The sequence below is a fragment of the Myodes glareolus genome, chromosome 4, assembly GCF_982192425.1.
Source record: "Myodes glareolus chromosome 4, mMyoGla1.1, whole genome shotgun sequence".
NCBI classification, from domain to species: Eukaryota; Metazoa; Chordata; class Mammalia; order Rodentia; family Cricetidae; genus Myodes; species Myodes glareolus.
The window spans coordinates 39,166,483-39,182,893 of record NC_142029.1 but is presented as its reverse complement, the minus strand read 5'-3'; positions in this window follow the sequence as shown (position 1 = coordinate 39,182,893).

Genomic DNA, 16,411 nt, shown 5'->3' with positions numbered 1-16,411 from the left:
CACTAGCTAGGGTCATCTGTGAGGAGGGAACCTCAATTAAGAAAATGCCTCTATAAGGTAGGTAAGCCTGTAGGGCATTTTCTTAATTAGTGATGGATGAGGAAGGGCTCCGCCCATTTTGGGTGGGGCTGCCCCTGAGCTGGTGGTGTGGTTTCTATAAGAACATAGACTGAGCAAGCTGTGGAGAACAAACCAGTAAGCAGCACTCCTCAAGGGCCTCTGTATTAGCTAGTACCTCGAGATCCCTGCCCTGAGTTCCTTCAGTGATGGACTGGTACCTGACAGTGTAAACTTAAAGAAGCTCTTTCCTCCCCAAGTTGCTTTGGTCATGGTGTATCATCACATTAGTAATTACCAAAAGACAGAGTGTGCACTGTTCTCACAAAGGCCTGAGTTCGGTTCCCGGCACCCTTGTAGGGCAGCTCAGGGCTGCCTGTTGTTCCAGTTCCAGGGGATGCAGTGTTGCTGGCCTCTGAGGGCTTTGTACTTACATTTACATACCCAAACACACCCTACGTGCTTAAAAATAAGTATTTTAAACATCTTTAGAAGGAAAATATTAGGGGGGAGCGGGAGGGGTATTGGGAGGAGGGGAGGAAGTGGAAAGAGTGTTTTCGGATACTTGAATAAACAAGTCTAACGGAAAAAAGAAAAAATGCAAAAAAAGGAAAATATTAATTTATAGGTGGGAGTGGTGATTCATGCCTTTAATACCATCGCTAGGCAGAGGCAGGCAGGTCTCTATGAGTTTAAAGCCAGCCTAATCTACATAGAGAGTTCTAGGCCAACCAGGGCTACATAGTGAGACTCTGTCTCAAGAAAAAAAGGTATATATTTATTAGCTGGCACAGTGGCACATGACTATGATCCCAGCTATGTAGCGTATTAATGACCAGTTGAGCTATAGGAGACCCTGTCTCAAACAAACATACAAAAGCAAAAAATCATTGAAGAAGCAATGTAATCGCGTTTCAGAATTTACAAACAGACAGTTCATGTAGACAGCAACATACATGTGTTCTCTGTTGGCATACCCATCTTATCTGTATTCAGTCACTTCTGCTTCTTACTCCCCCTCCAACTCAGAGGGGGTCTTGAAGATCTGTCCACATCCCTTTATAAACATTTTCTGGTTTCATTTTTGCTTCGTGAGTGTGTGTGTGTGTGTGTGTGTGTGTATGCACGTGCTCACATGTGCACATATCTAATCAGTATTTCATTTTATTATCAATTAATCTGATCTAGATAACCCTTCACATAACTGCTCAGAGGCTTATTTTCATAGTAATTCTTACGCTATTAAGTTGACAATATTAACCATAACTGAAGATCTTGAACTAATACTTAGTTTATGAGTAATACAGTCTGATACGATTCTGAGATTTAGATCATTAAAATATCGTATTATACTTCTGGGATTTTTGTTGGAGCCCATGTGACTCCAACACAGATATCTATTTTCCCTAACTGGACTGGTACGGGGGCACAAGGAATAACCAGACACAACTTACACCATTATTACGGAAAAGGACATCTCAGGCATCTTCCTCCTGAAGACCTCTCCTGAAGCTTTCCTTAAAGATCTCTGCATTTATTCTCCAAACATCTTTTATACCAATACATAAATTGGGCGGGGAAAATACATTATCATTCTGTCACCAAGGCAACCAGGTGAATGGCCTTTTGTCACGTCGGCATCCACCTGTCTGCTGAGTATGCTAGCTGTCACTAGGCTTGAATTAGCATCTCTATAAGGCATCCTCTAAATTACAAAGAAAGGGAGAAGCCAACATCCTGACCTTTGTCAGGCAGAGACAGGGCTGTCTGCAGGGCTACACGATCATTTTGGATCAGCCCAATGGCTTCAGAGCCTGGCTGCTACACCATAAAGAAATATGGGCTCACAGATTTTCTTATTTTTAATGTGTGCCATAGAAAATCTGTAGTTTTGATTATTTTTACCTTAGTTATATTTTTGCTGTGCCATGGTGTGAAAGGCATGTGTACAGCTGTAAGAGATCATGAAACATGTATCCTTGAGCTTTGCTAGTCTGCTTTTTATTAAACAGTTTTCTCTTCTCTACCATTTTTTTTTTTATGGAAAGCAGATGTTGACTACTTTAACTAAAGTAATAATATGGGTGGTTGAGACCATTCTGTGAGCATAGGTGGTAGAGACAGAATTGTGTTCTATCTATCTATCCATTTATCATCTTATCATCTATCTCTCTATCTCTCTGTCTGTCTATCTATCTATCTATCTACCTATCTATCTATCTACCTATCTATCTATCTATCCATCCATCCATCCACCTATCTATCTGTCCATCTGTCCATCCATCCATCCATCCATCTATTTATCATCTTTCTATTCATCTATCTATCATCTATGTATCTATGTATCTCTATCTATCTATCTATCTAGTTATCATATATCTAGCTATCATCTATCAATTATCTATCTATCAATCATCTATCTATGTATCATCTATCTATAATCTCTCTAACTATTATCTGTTGAGGATAGAAAATAGTTCTAGCACTGGGGGTATTCTCAAGACTTTTAGACTTAGCATTCCTTTGTCACCTAAAAGTTTTTATTTTGAGGCAGGGACTCACTATGCATTGCTTTAAAGTTTCGTAAATTTCTCATATTTTGGTTAAAAAAACTAGAACTTTAGTATAAAACTACTTCTGAATTTAATATGTAACATTACATACCACATAGGGCTTGAAAATTTTGTTGCACAGTTATAAAGGGCAAGAGTAAAAAAGGCAGTCAGTTCTGAAGTGTTTATTCTAGGATGTGAAACTGAAAGACCCCCGACATAGGGAGACTCTCACTCAAGTCTCGGGATGACGCAGACACCCCCAGTAACTCACGAGAGACTGTCCTTGCTGCAATCACACGAGGTTTAATGACAAGACGACAAGACGGGAACCAGTGCACTGGGGCCGAGACTCATAACCCACGCAAGGGAAGAGTGACCAGGAGAAGTAGTTTTTATAGGAAGAAACCACACAGCCCAGTAATCCGAAAGGGGGGCAGGGAGGGTGTCACAGAAAATTCCGAAAATTCCAGTGATGATTACAAGGAGGCAACTCCCTGCCTCTCAAGGTCATAATCAGCTAGTTCCTTTTCTAAAAATACCAATGATAATTACTAGGGGGTGATAATTACTAGGGGGAATCTCCCTGCTTCTCAAGATTACTCTCTTTCTCAAGATTACAATCTGCCTTTATCTTCAGCTAGTTCCTGAAACCCTGAAACTGGCTAATCTTAGATTTCTGATTCTTCTCTTCCTGCTAGATTTTTGGCTCTGTTTTCCTGCTAGGGGGATCTGGATTTATCCAGGTCTTTCAAAACTTTGGAAATGAATTTTGGTTCTGACATATCAATCTGGAAAGAATGCATGCAACAGTTTAACATTTTGGCAGACTTTGCTCAATTTTCATGGTCTTGATTCCTTGACTTGCAAATGGATGCCTTTACCTATACAATATGAAGTTTCCATATCCAGGCATGCGCCTGTAACCTTAATTTAGGAGCCTGATGCAAGAGATTCAAATGTAAGACAAACCTGAGTCATACTTTGAGTTCAAGGCTAGCTTGAGCAAGACCCTATCTGCAGCAACAACAGATAAGAAAGGGGATATAATGTGCTTGTCTGGCTTGTGTAACATGTCGGTCACGACCCCAGGACTGAAAAATAAACAAAACCTTTGATCCTTATCTTCTGTGAAATCTGCCTGGATAGCCTTTTCCACTTCATCTTTATCTTAGACCTTCTCAGCTCAGCAGAACAGCTTTCTGTGGTTTATGTCCACTGTGAATGTTCTTTCAGTGGGTGTAGAATAAGCTTATCTGCTGGACATAGCAGAGCAAAGCTGCCCCCTCATGGATGCTTTATTTTTTTAATTTAAAAATTGTTTTTTTTAAAAAGAAAACAAACATCTTTTTTTCTTTATACATACCAATCCAAGTTCCCACTCCCTCCACTCCTCCCATTCCTTCTACTTACCCCCCCATCCCATTTTCCATCCACTCCTCAGAGAGGGTAAGGCACATTATTTTGGGGAAGGTCCACGGCCCTCTCTACTATATCTAGGCTGAGCAAGGTATCTATCCAAACAGAACAAGTTCCCAAAAACCCAGTACATGCAGTAGGGATAAATCCTGGTGCCACCACCAGTGGCCCCTCAGTCTGCCCCAGCCATGCAACTGTCAACCACATTTAGAGGGACTAGTTTGTCCTATGCTTGTTTCTTCCCAGTCCGGCTGTAGTTGGTGAGCTCCCATTAGCTCAGGTAGACTGGTTTCAGTGGGTGTACCCATTATGGTCTTGACATCTTTGCTCATATTCCTCCCACTCTTAAACTGGATTTTGGGAGCTCAGCCCAGTGCTCCCACGCAGGTCTCTGACTCTGTTTCCATCAGTTACTGGATGAAGGATCTATGGTGATATTTAAGATATTCATCAGTCTGATTACAGGGCAAGGCCAGTTCGGGCACCCTCTCCTCTATTGCTTGGGGTCTTAGCTGGGATCATCCTTGTAGATTCCTGGTAATTTCTCTAGAGCCAGGTTTCTTGCTAGTCCCATAGTGGCTTCCTCAATCAAGATATCTCTTTTCTTGCTCTCTTCTCTGTCCTTCCTCCATTTCAACTATCCCGTTCCTTCAAGTTCTCCTCACCCCCTCTTCTTCCCTCCTCTTCCCTTTCCACCCTCCCCTTTTCCCCCACCCCTATGTTCCCAATTTTGTCAGGCAATCTTGTCTATTTCAAATTTCTGGGTGGATCTATATGTGTTTTACTTAGGATTCACCTTTGTTACTCAGCTTCTCTAGGGTCACAAACTATAGGTTCACTATCCTTTACATATATATATATATATATATATATATATATATATATATATATATATATATGAGTGAGTACATACCATATTCATCTTTTTGGGTCTGGGTTACCTCATTCAGGATGATGTTTTCCAGTTCCATCCATTAGCATGCAAATTTCAAGATGTCATTTTTTTTTCTTTTTTTCTTTCTTTTTTTTTTTACCACTGAGTAGTACTCTAATGTATAAATGTGCCACATTTTCTTTATCCATTCTTCCATTGAGGGGCACCTAGGTTGTTTCCAGGTTTTGGCTATTACAATTAATGCTGCTATGAACATAGTTGAACAAATGCTTTTGTAGTACGATTGGCATCTTTTGGGTATATGCCTGTTGGAGAAGGGAGGCCGCTTGTTGGTTCCAGGCCACCCGGCTAGCTTAGACCTGGAATAATGACAGAGATTATTAATTAAATCACTGCTTGGCCCATTAGCTCTAGCTTCTTATTAGCTAACCTCTTACATATTAATTTATCCCATTTCTATTAATCTGTGTATCACCACGTGATAGCAGCTTACTGGCTAAAGCTCCCAGCATCTGTCTCCAGAGGCTCCATTGCTTCTCTCTAACTCCACCCTTCTTTTTCCCAGCATACAGCCTTGCTTTCCTCGCCTAGTCCTGTTCTTCTCTACCATAGGTTCAAAGAATTAACCAATAAAAGCAACACACAGTCAGAAGACCTCCCACATCATATGCCCAGGAGTGGTATTGCTGGATCTTGAGGGAGGTTGATACCCAATTTTCTGAGAAACCGCCATACTGGTTTCCAAAGTGTTTGTACAAATTTACACTCCCACCAGCAATAGATGAGTGTTCCCTTTACCCAATGCCCTCATTAAGTTTAAATTTCTGTGTTCCTTCAATGAAAACATTTTTATTTATGTTTTTGTGTAAAGGCTGAACTGAATGTCCCAGAAAAAAGAAAAAACTGCATCCAAGTGAAAGATTTTATAAGTCTAATTAGCTGATTCCAACTTCAGTGATTGCAGAGAGCTGGAATATTGCAGATCTAGATTCAAATTATTTGGGTCATCTTTAGCCCCTTTGAGAGTTCGGTGGTGGTGGTGCACATCTTTAATCCCAGCACTCTGGAGGGAGAATCAGATGGAACTCTATGAGTTTGAGGCCAGCCTGGTTTACAGAGCTAGTTACAGGAGAGCCAGAGATACACAAAGAAAACATGTCTTGAAAATCAAAATACTAAGTATTATTATTAATTATTATTATGAATAATTATTATAAAATATTCATAATAATGATGATGATGTAGTGATTCATTACTCACCCATGTTCCTTTTTGAAATGTATGAACAGACTGCTTGGTTTCCCCCACACAACTAAGAATGTTGTCAGGAACATAGAGCAGAGAGTTCCTTGTCTTGTATAGTTTGCCCGTGTGTGTGTGTGTGTGTGTGTGTGTGTGTGTGTGTGCAAGTGAGAGAGAGAGAGAGAGAGAGAGAGAGAAAGAGTGAGTATTTGTGTCTATTCAGGTATGTGTGCATTTTTGTGTGCATGCCTATGGAGGCCAGATGTCACTGTCAGGTGCTGTTCCTCAGGAGCTGTCCACCTTATATTTTGGAGACAGGCTCTCTCACTGGGATCTGAAACTGGCCAATCAGGTTGGACTAGCTGGCCAGTGAGCTCCAGGGATCTACCTGTCTCTGCCTCTCAGCACTGGGACTAGAAGTGTGCGCTACCACACCTGGTATTTTACGTGGGTGCTGAGAATCGAACTCTGGTCCTCATGCTTGCATGGCAAGTACTTTATCCACTGAGTTATCTCCCCAACTCCCTAAAAATATATTTGAGAAATGTCTTGATTTATGACTTTCCTTGATTCTGTAACTATAAAAATCTTGTGAAACTGTCTCCATGCAGAATGTGGTTTTTAAGGCAATTTGAATCCATGTTCTTGGGCTGTGATTACTCATATTTGGCTCCAGGATAAACTATCATATTTTCTTTGAGGGGAAGGCTATGTTTTTATACCAATGAGGTAGACCAACCAACCTGGCTACCAGTGGTTCTTGGCAGCTAAAAGGAAATGATTCCACACTAGGGTTTCAAGGGATCGGTCTAGTCCAGTCTGATCTTGTTGAGACAGCTCTGGTCCAGTCAAGACTGGTCTGGCTCGGTCTGGTCTGATAGAGACCAGTCTGGTCTGGCCGAGACTGGTCTGGTCTAGTTGAGACCAGCCTGGTCCAGTCTGGTTTGGTCTAGACCAATCTAGTCGAGACTGGTCTGGTTCTGTAGAGACCAGTCTGGTCCAGTCGAGTCTGGTTTGGTTCAGTCTGATCTGATCGAGACTGGTCTGGTCCAGTCTGCTTTGGTCGAGACCAGTCTGGTCTGGTCTGCTCTGGTGGAGATCAGTTTGGTCTGGTCGGGTCCAGTTGAGACCGGTCTGGTCTGACCTGCTCTGGTCAGGACTGGTCTGATCTGATTGAGACTGGTCTGGTCCGATTGAGACCCATCTGGTCTGGTCGGGACTGGTCTGATTTGGTTGAGATTGGTCTGGTCCAGTCTGGTCCAGTGGAGACCTGTCTGGTCTGGTCTGCTCTGGTCGAGACTGGTCTGGTCCGGTCAAGACTGGTCTGGTCCATTCTGGTCTGGTAGAGACTGGTTCAATCTGGTTGAGATCTGATGGCTTGCTGTGACAGCAGGGTGTACTCTCTTTCATTGAGATGAAGCTGTAGTTAAGTCATAGATACTTGCTTTGATAAGAAAAAGAGTCTTTGGTGTAGAGTCATGAGGCTGGAGGGTTCTAGGAGAGAAAGAAAGCAATAGTTTGTTTCCTCTGCATTCATAAGCATGAGGGCTTGGAGACATCTCTGTCCACCTTCCATGCAACCGTGGCCAACTTTGCTTATTATACATGCGTGTGACTCTAATGTGGCAACTTGGGAGACACAACATCCTCTACCCACCACCATCAAGCTCTCAAAAGTCAACAATAATAAAGCTCACCTCCATAGAATGTAAGACTATTTGATGAATCTCATTCCCAGGGCAATATTCATGTGCAGGCAGTTAATGGATACTCAACCATGCTCCAAGGGCACAAAGAGGAACGAGATTTGGTATGGGATTGGGTGATGAAGGGAGACAAAAGGAGACTCGTGCATCTGTTTAGAGTGGGTTTGAAGGGGTCCAGAGGACATAGACTCCATAAAACCTACTTCCACACGGACACCACCAACTGCCCCAGAACAAAGAAAAGGCTGTTATCAGGCTAATTTAAAACATGTTTCTTTCATTGAGACCTACCACACTATCACACTTTAATTTCCTCGTCTACGAAGTGCAGATAGTAAGATCTACCTCACTGAGCTCCTGGGGCATGTGATCAGTGCTAAGTATACTCTGAGAGTTGTAAATCATCGTTAACACCTAACTATTAGAATTTTTCTTAATTCCTTGTACAAATATTTTGTGATTGCCTATTATGTATCAGACCCACTCCTGACTTGAGGGTGCAAAAGTGACCATTAAAGATAAATAGTTTTGCCTCCAGGATACATGCACTCAAATGAAGGAGATGGACAAGAAAGCAATAGGTTATACAATATGCCAGATGCAACAATGTTACAGAGGGAACTTTGTTACAGGAGATGGATCTATGAGGAGAAGTGGTGAGGGCTGCAGTTTTACATTGTTGGTCAGAGAAAGTCTTGGGAAGACAGGACTCCTTGGGGAAAGAGCGAAGAAGGAAGAGGGCTGAGCCAAGCCCTCATCCTGAAAAAGAACATTCTAAGCTGTAGAAATAGCACACACAAAGACAGAGGCAGAAGCAACAAAGAGGAAGATGGAAGTGAGGGAGGAAGCTGAGTGGACATAATACAGGAATATGGGCCATCTCATTCCTTGCTTGTTATATATGCCATAGGAATCTCCATAGGAAGCCATGGAGGACCATGAGGTTGTGAACAGAGCAGCAATGCTGTGTTTCTTGTGATGGTGGTTTCTACAGGGAGGTAAGAGCAGGGCAGAGATACCATCACGAGGCTAATGTCGCTAACACAGATGACGGAAGACTGTAGGTGCTGCCGGTTTCTCTGGTGGTGTGCAACAAGAAGAGCAAAGCCTAGTGGTATACACCAATAACTCGGGGGACTGAGAGCAAGATCATGAGATCAAGGCCAGCTTGTGCTATACAATGAATTTGAGAGTATCTTGGATAATCTAGGGAGACCTTGTTTTAAAATTAAAACAAAGGCTGGACCGATTGGTGGGTGTGTGGGGCGGAGCCAGGAGGGACAGATGCTGTGGCAAAGGAGAAAAAAAAAAGCAGAGAAAGAGGAGAGGAGATCTCACTGATGACCCCAAGGTGGAAGACTAGAGTCTCAATTGTCACGATGGGCTGGAGTGGGAGGAGCAGACATTATACATTGACTCACGTCTCCTAAAATGATGTGTGCTGATGAACTAGGAGAGGAGAAGTTCTGAACCTTGAGTCAAGGAAATGTTGGGAGAAGGAAAGAGTCATCCGTTTGTCTAATGCCCACCATGAACGAAGTTAGGTGGAGAACTGACTGCTGGATTAAGCGATTTAGAGCTCACCATTCACTCTGACACCAGCTATTTTGGAGACGAGAGGAAGCATGGTTGGAAGAGGTTGAAGAAGGGAGAATCAAGAAGAATTAGGTGTACAGCTGTAGACAATTCTTCTGAGAGTTATTGCTAACGGGAGATGCAGCGTGAGGAGAGAGCTTCATCGGATATGGGAGAAATCACAGTATGATCCGCACAGGGAGACAAGACAAGGTGGCTGTCCTCCACCTTAAGACGATGGACCAACTCTAAGGAGGGCCTTCAGACACTGGCAAGTCACACGTGTTACATATTTACTCAAAAGTAATTATGACAAAAAGTTATTTTTAAATTCCTTTTTTTTTTTTTGAGACAGGGTTTCTCTGTAGCTTTGGAGCCTGTCCTGGATCGGCCTGCCTCCTGCCTCTGCCTCCTGAGTTCTGGGATTAAAGGCATGTGCCACCACTGCCCGTCTTATTTTACTTTTTTTTCTAGTGCACAAAATAATTAGTTTCACTATGACATTCTACATACATACACACATACACACATACATACATACACACATACACACATATATACATACACACATACACACATACATACATACACACATACATACATATTATTATGCCTTGCTCATATTCAGCCCCTCACTACCCTTCCCTCTCTTTCATCTCTCTCTCTCCCCCTCTCTCTCCCTCTCTCTCTCTCTCACACACACACACACTTAAATCTGAATTCTGCATGAGAGAACATGATATTTTGTCGTCTCTCATTACCCTGTTATTCCTCCTCCCTTTAGACCCCCATCTTTCCCTCTCATTTCTCCCTTCTATTTTTGTATAGCATATGCAACTATTTCTGTACATAAGAGAAAATGTGGTATTTGTCTTTCCAAATTAGGCTTATTTCACTTAACTTCATGATCTCCAGTTCCATCCATTTTCTGACAAATAGCATATAATAATATTTTTATGGTTGAATAGAACTCCCATCGTGTATATACCCCATATTTTTTATCCATTTATCTGTCAATGAGCCTCTAAGCCGCTTCCCTATCTTAGCTGTTTTGAATAGTGCATCTGATATATATCGACAGCTTTTTTTGGGTGCATGCCCAGGATCACTCAATAGACATATTCAGCTACAAGGCACCACTTTTGAATGTGCAGGACGTGCAGCTCCACGGCACGTGGCTGTATGCCACGCAGATGCCACCACCTGGAATTGTGCGGTGCACAGTCTGTATGCCTACAGAGTCTCTGTTCGCTTGGTGCCAAAGTCCACTTTTACTCACCTGTATTACCAAGTCTGGGAATCATAGTCTTTTAAGGAAGAGCTCCGTAGGGTCAGGAGAGATTTCCTCCTTGTCTCCACGGAGAGTCAGCACACCGCCTGGCACGTAGCAGGTGCACAGTACATGGCTGCCAATGAAAGGCTGTGGAAGACGAGCATGAATGAGCTCATCAGCTCCCGCATCACCGTGTCTACGGAGGCACCACTTGAAGCCTGGAATAGGCTGTGGGAAACAAATGAGAGGAAGAGCTACTGCTCTGCACAGCTGGCTGCCAGCTCACAAAGCTCATTAACCCAAGAGGTGGCGGCGAAGCAAATACGAATGGGCCCAGGTGTTTCCAGGAAAGAGTGTGATTCCTGCACTGTAGCTTATGGGGAGAGAGTGCAGCCATCGGCTGGGACTCTCGGGAGCACCCGCCATGGGACTGGGAGGAACATACAGTGTTACTAATCTCTTCAAGCAGGTTTCCTTGGTGTAAAGTGGCGCTCCAGTTACCTACCCATTGTCTGTGTTGCAATCTTTAAATCAAGTAACACATGTGGAACCTTAGCATAAATCTGGCATGGTGTTGATGCGCTGAAAAGGCAGCGCTCCCTAGAAACATTAACAAGATTATTAATGAGTGAGATTAAGTTTACATTTCACTTGTAAAATAGTTCAGAAAATTTGCATCTTATACCAAGAAACCAGGTCTAGTGATTCCTTATTTAGACACCTACATGATGAGAACTTTTAAAAAATGCCTTTTGGCTTTGAAAATTTTCACAGAATAAAAAATGCCTTTTGGCTTTGAAAATTTCACAGAATAGAACAGTTTGAGTGTGCATCTTCTTCACGATGTTCAGCCTGGGCTACCTGAACAAAGAAGCGACCTTATGATATTCTCAAGTCTCCATCATGGCCCAGCTTGCAGCATTTCTATCAGAAATGTTCAAACGCCAGAAGTGTGTTGGGTCCTAATGAAATACTCACACAAGACTTCTGCAGTCTACAGACTGTGGCTAGATTGTGATAGATGAACACCGTGAAAATGGAGTCATATTGTGAGACGCCAGAACTCAGAGAAAGCCATTCCCCAAATGTCAGGTTTAGCCTTGTTTAAAACCATTTTTCTTATAAACCTTAGAGGCCCGACCTCCCTTGTACAACTTGAAGGTCGTAGTTCTTCTGAGAAAAGATGTGTCTTTTCTGCACCCACAGACTTCAAAGGGAAAAGAAGAGAGAGAAGGAGGGAGGAGGGGGGGAGAGGCAGCGGGAAGGGAAAGGGAGATGATGGAGAGAGAGAGGAAAGGGGGTGAGAAGGGGGAGGGAAGGAGAGAGAGAGAGAAGAGGAAGGAAAATGAGGTTGATGGGGGAAGGAGAGATGGGGAAAGAGAGGATAGAGGATAGAAAAGTAAGTGGGTGACTAATGAAAGGGAGGGAGGAAGGGATGGAGGGAAGGTGGGAGGATGCTGGGATAATAGATGGAGGCTATGTGGATGGATGACGGACAGATAGCAGGCTAAAGCACTATAATATGATTGGCATTCGAACAGACTTGAAAACGACATTTAGTTCCAAAGTCAGCTCCACCATTGCAGGACACTGACAATGAGGAGACTGCTCTGTCTCTCTGGGCCTTGCTCCCTACTGCAGTGCAATCACAGCTAAACCTTCTGAGTACCAGCCTCCTAAGACTTCCTGTAATCTTTAAAAGAATGTACACACAACACTCATTTGTTCTGGAGCAAAGGTTTGCTGAACCCCTACTGCATTTCAGGTGCTGGTCTAAGCACTGAGACTTCTTGAGAAAACATGAAAGGCTCCACTTTCATAGAATTTACTTTCAAACTGCAAGTGTGGATAAAGCAGAAAGTGAGGCAGCCATTTCACTGACTTCCAGTGTCTTTAGGGGGGAGCACTGACAACTTAAAGTAGCAGTGATCATCATATGGAGAAGATCATTTGAAAACTAAGACAGGGATAAGGAAGTGAGCCATGGGTTTGTTGGGGAGCTAAGGGCATTCAGACAGGAGGAAATGACCAGTGCAAAGGGCCTGGGGCAGAAACATGCCCAATGTGTTCACAGTACAGAGGAGCACAATCTTTCCCCAGAAGAGAACTTTGAAAGTGCTCCTGGAGGGATGACTCAATCTAGGCCAGAGGCATGAAACACTGTCCCAGAGTCAGTGAAGTCTCTAAGTCTCCTACCAGACCTGACCTGACACCTCCTCCCAATCTTACTCCCTGTGGAGTATCCTTCTCTTCCTCTTCCTACTCCATGTTCCTTCCCTTTCTCCCCTCCTCCACTTCCTCTTTCTCCACCTCCTCTTCCTTCTCCCCGCCTCTTATCTTTATTAACATTCTCACCGTCAGCAACAGTGTTGATCAATAGACCACTCACAGCTGTGATGGGATCTTAGCATCAGCTGCCTCACTCTGCAGAATAACCGTATGAGTCAGGTGCTACTACCATTCAGAGAGAGAACCCAGTGATAAACTGCCCAGGACCATATACTGGCACATGGCACAGCAGGGGTAAGCCTGTTGTAGTCTGACTTCACAGCCACTGTCCTTCCTGTTTGCAATTGCTTTCCCCCAACTCCCCTGGAAGACATTGTTCTTCTTTATTCTAGTTGTCTGAAAATGTGGTTAACAGAATGCAGATGAGGAATAATACAAAGGCAGAGCAGAAAGGACAGGAAGCCAAGCATGAGGTTGGCCATGTGCTGGACCATGATCCAAACTGGGTACTGATGTTCATCCAAGTGTACACATGAGCAAATATATAGACAATATGTACATACATACATACACACATATATATAAATATAACTTATAGGTAATTTTTTGTAATTAAAGGTAGGTTATAAATAATTATAGATGTATAGATTATAGATAGATTAATTGGTTAATGACAGATACATAGATGATTGATACAAAGATAAATGATTGAGATATATAGATTATATATATGTATTATAATATACACAGATAGATGATAAATATATAGAAAATTAATAGATAAGTAGATAGGAAATAAATAGATGGTAGAAAAACAACTGATAGGTATATGATTGACAGATAAATATGGGACAAATGAAAGAAAGACATGTGATTGATTGAAGAAGGATTGATAGTACATTTGATGTAAGTATGAATGTTGATCTGGCAGTGACCAAGATCACCATGAGGGAGAGAGAGGACAGTCAGGTGGGTAGCATGGCAGAGGCTGGCTGTCTCTCATCATCTTGCAGATTCTGGAAGACAAGCATTGTCTCATACTTCTTTTTTCTCATGTGGAAAATGAAGGTGAGCTTCTCAAGGGATTGTTACAGGAATTAAATATGCTCAGATAGTGTAATAGGAGAAATCAACACTTTAAATTATAAAGCATGTGTACACGACCGCCTGATCCTCAGGCCAGACATGGCCATTTACTGTCCAGAGTCTTAAGGCTGAACTATGACTGGACCTGGCAGAACATAAATGTAATCTCAGCATAGAAGGATCAGGAATTCAAGGTCATCCCAGGCTGCTTACTAAGTTCCAGACCATCTGGGTCATATAAGACAAGAAAGAAAGGGTTGATCTATAGATCAAACAGTTCCCTACCTTCCCTCAAAGGAAAATGGACACCTTGGAAGCCTGAAGTCTACCTTCGGATTTAAGGCAAGACATGCCCATGGTTCTGCTGGCAACTCTAAATTCCCCGTGAATACGAGCAGCCCTGGCTTCTCCCCCTATTCGAGCAAGGAAAGGCTTCTGGACTTTCTGCCTCAGTGTTGGGGATACTGCACTGTTCCCATGGGGTCTGCAGAGTCTCAAGGGAGGGCCTTGTAAGCATCCCATGTGTCTGGGGGCTGCTTTAGAGCTGAGCTTCTACTCGGTGTCCTCTAGCAAGGGACTCTTGCTTCCTTCATAAAGAGTGTGGAGAAATGGGACGGAGAAAACATCTCCTTTACAGACAGCAAGGGCTGTGTTGTGACACCCATCACTGACTGGCTCCCTCCGCGTGACCCTATGCCTGGCTCACAGCAGATAGACAATTTTATTTTCTTTTTTAAAGCACCAATGAATCTGTACTGTTTCTATTTGTGTGTGTGTGTGTGTGTGTGTGTTGTGTGATCTATACATGCTCATACACCCAAGGAGATCAGAAGAAGATATCAGATCCTCTGTGAGCTGCCCAATTTGAGCGCTGAAACTTAACTCCAGTCTTCTTCAAGAGTAGGAAGCGTTCTCAACTGCTGAGCCATCTATCCAGCCCCAGCCTTGCAGTTTCCATGGAAGAAAGGAAGAAAGATGTCACAAAAGGAAGGATGGCCATGCTGTACTTTCCATACATATAAAACCTTGATTTTTCCACCCAGCCAAACAAGTTAATCATCGGCCCAGCCCTTCCACAGGGTAGCCTGCATTCCCAGGCGTTCCTCTAGAAACCCACCCCCGTGAAGCAGAAGTAGAGCAAACTGCCTTATAGTGGAGACCCCATCTGTGAATTGGCAAATAAATCAGCCCGTCTTGCCAATTAAGGAAAGGAATCTTGACATGCAAAATGTGGCTTATTCTTCTCAGTGATAATGAAAGGTGTTTACCTCGAGGTGACAATGCTGCCTACCTGTACCTCATATAGTGCCCCTCCCTCCCCCTCCCTCTCTCCCTTTCTACCTCTCCCTCCCTCCCTCTCTTTCTCTGGCTGTAGGTATGTTGAGGGAGGGGTCCTCACCTTCCATAGATCCTATTCTCTCCTCCAACCCTCCATTCTATCTTCTGCATCCCATGCCTTAGAAAAGTACAGTCCGTGACTCCTTAAACCAAGAGGTAAATTACGCTGTATGGCTTTACTAGGGAATGATCCAGGGACCACTTCCATTGAACATTTTGCATAGAGAATAATGTGAAAGACAGATCCTGAAGCCCCACCCTTGGATCTAGATCTCAGAGAGTACAGTCAAAATGCCATAGTTTCAGCCTCCTTTCTAAGTCTCTCAATCACTAGGGCAAACACCCTGTCCACTTGTCCTTCCTTCTTTTCAGAAGTTAATTTTTTTAATTTTTATTTTGCGTTGTCTGGATAGTTTGCCTGCATGTGTGGCTTTGCACTGTGTGTGCAATACTCAGAGAGGCCAGAAGAGGGCACTGAATTGAATATGAATTTCATTTTGCAGGTAAAGAGACTAAGGCCCAGCCTACAGGTTGGATTTTGTGTTCTACCCCCTGCCATATATGATGAAGTCCTCATCACCTGTGTCAGGGGCACACAGGTCCTTGCACCCACAGAACACCAGGGAACCAGAACTATCAACACACAGGGGCCTCTCCTCGTGGAGTAATTACCTTTTTTCCACTAAGAGAGCTGGAACTGGATATTGTTAACAACATGGTGACCTTTTTGCTACCTATAGGGGCAGACCTATCCCTAATTCTCTGGATGTTTATCCCAGACTTGTCCTTCCCTAGATCATTATTTTTAGTTCCCAGTTAGTGGAACCCATCCATGGGGAGAGGGGGATGTCACATGTACTTTCAAGCCTGCTGACTTTCTATGCCTTCTTGGTCAGAGAGCACACTAGATTTAAGGTTTTTTAGCTATGGAACCCTCCCTTATGGCCACATGTACTTTGTAGAAAAAAGTTTCTATGTATGCCCACCTTAAACTTTATTGTGCACCTGGAATTGCCTGGAAACCTTTCTGCAAATTGTA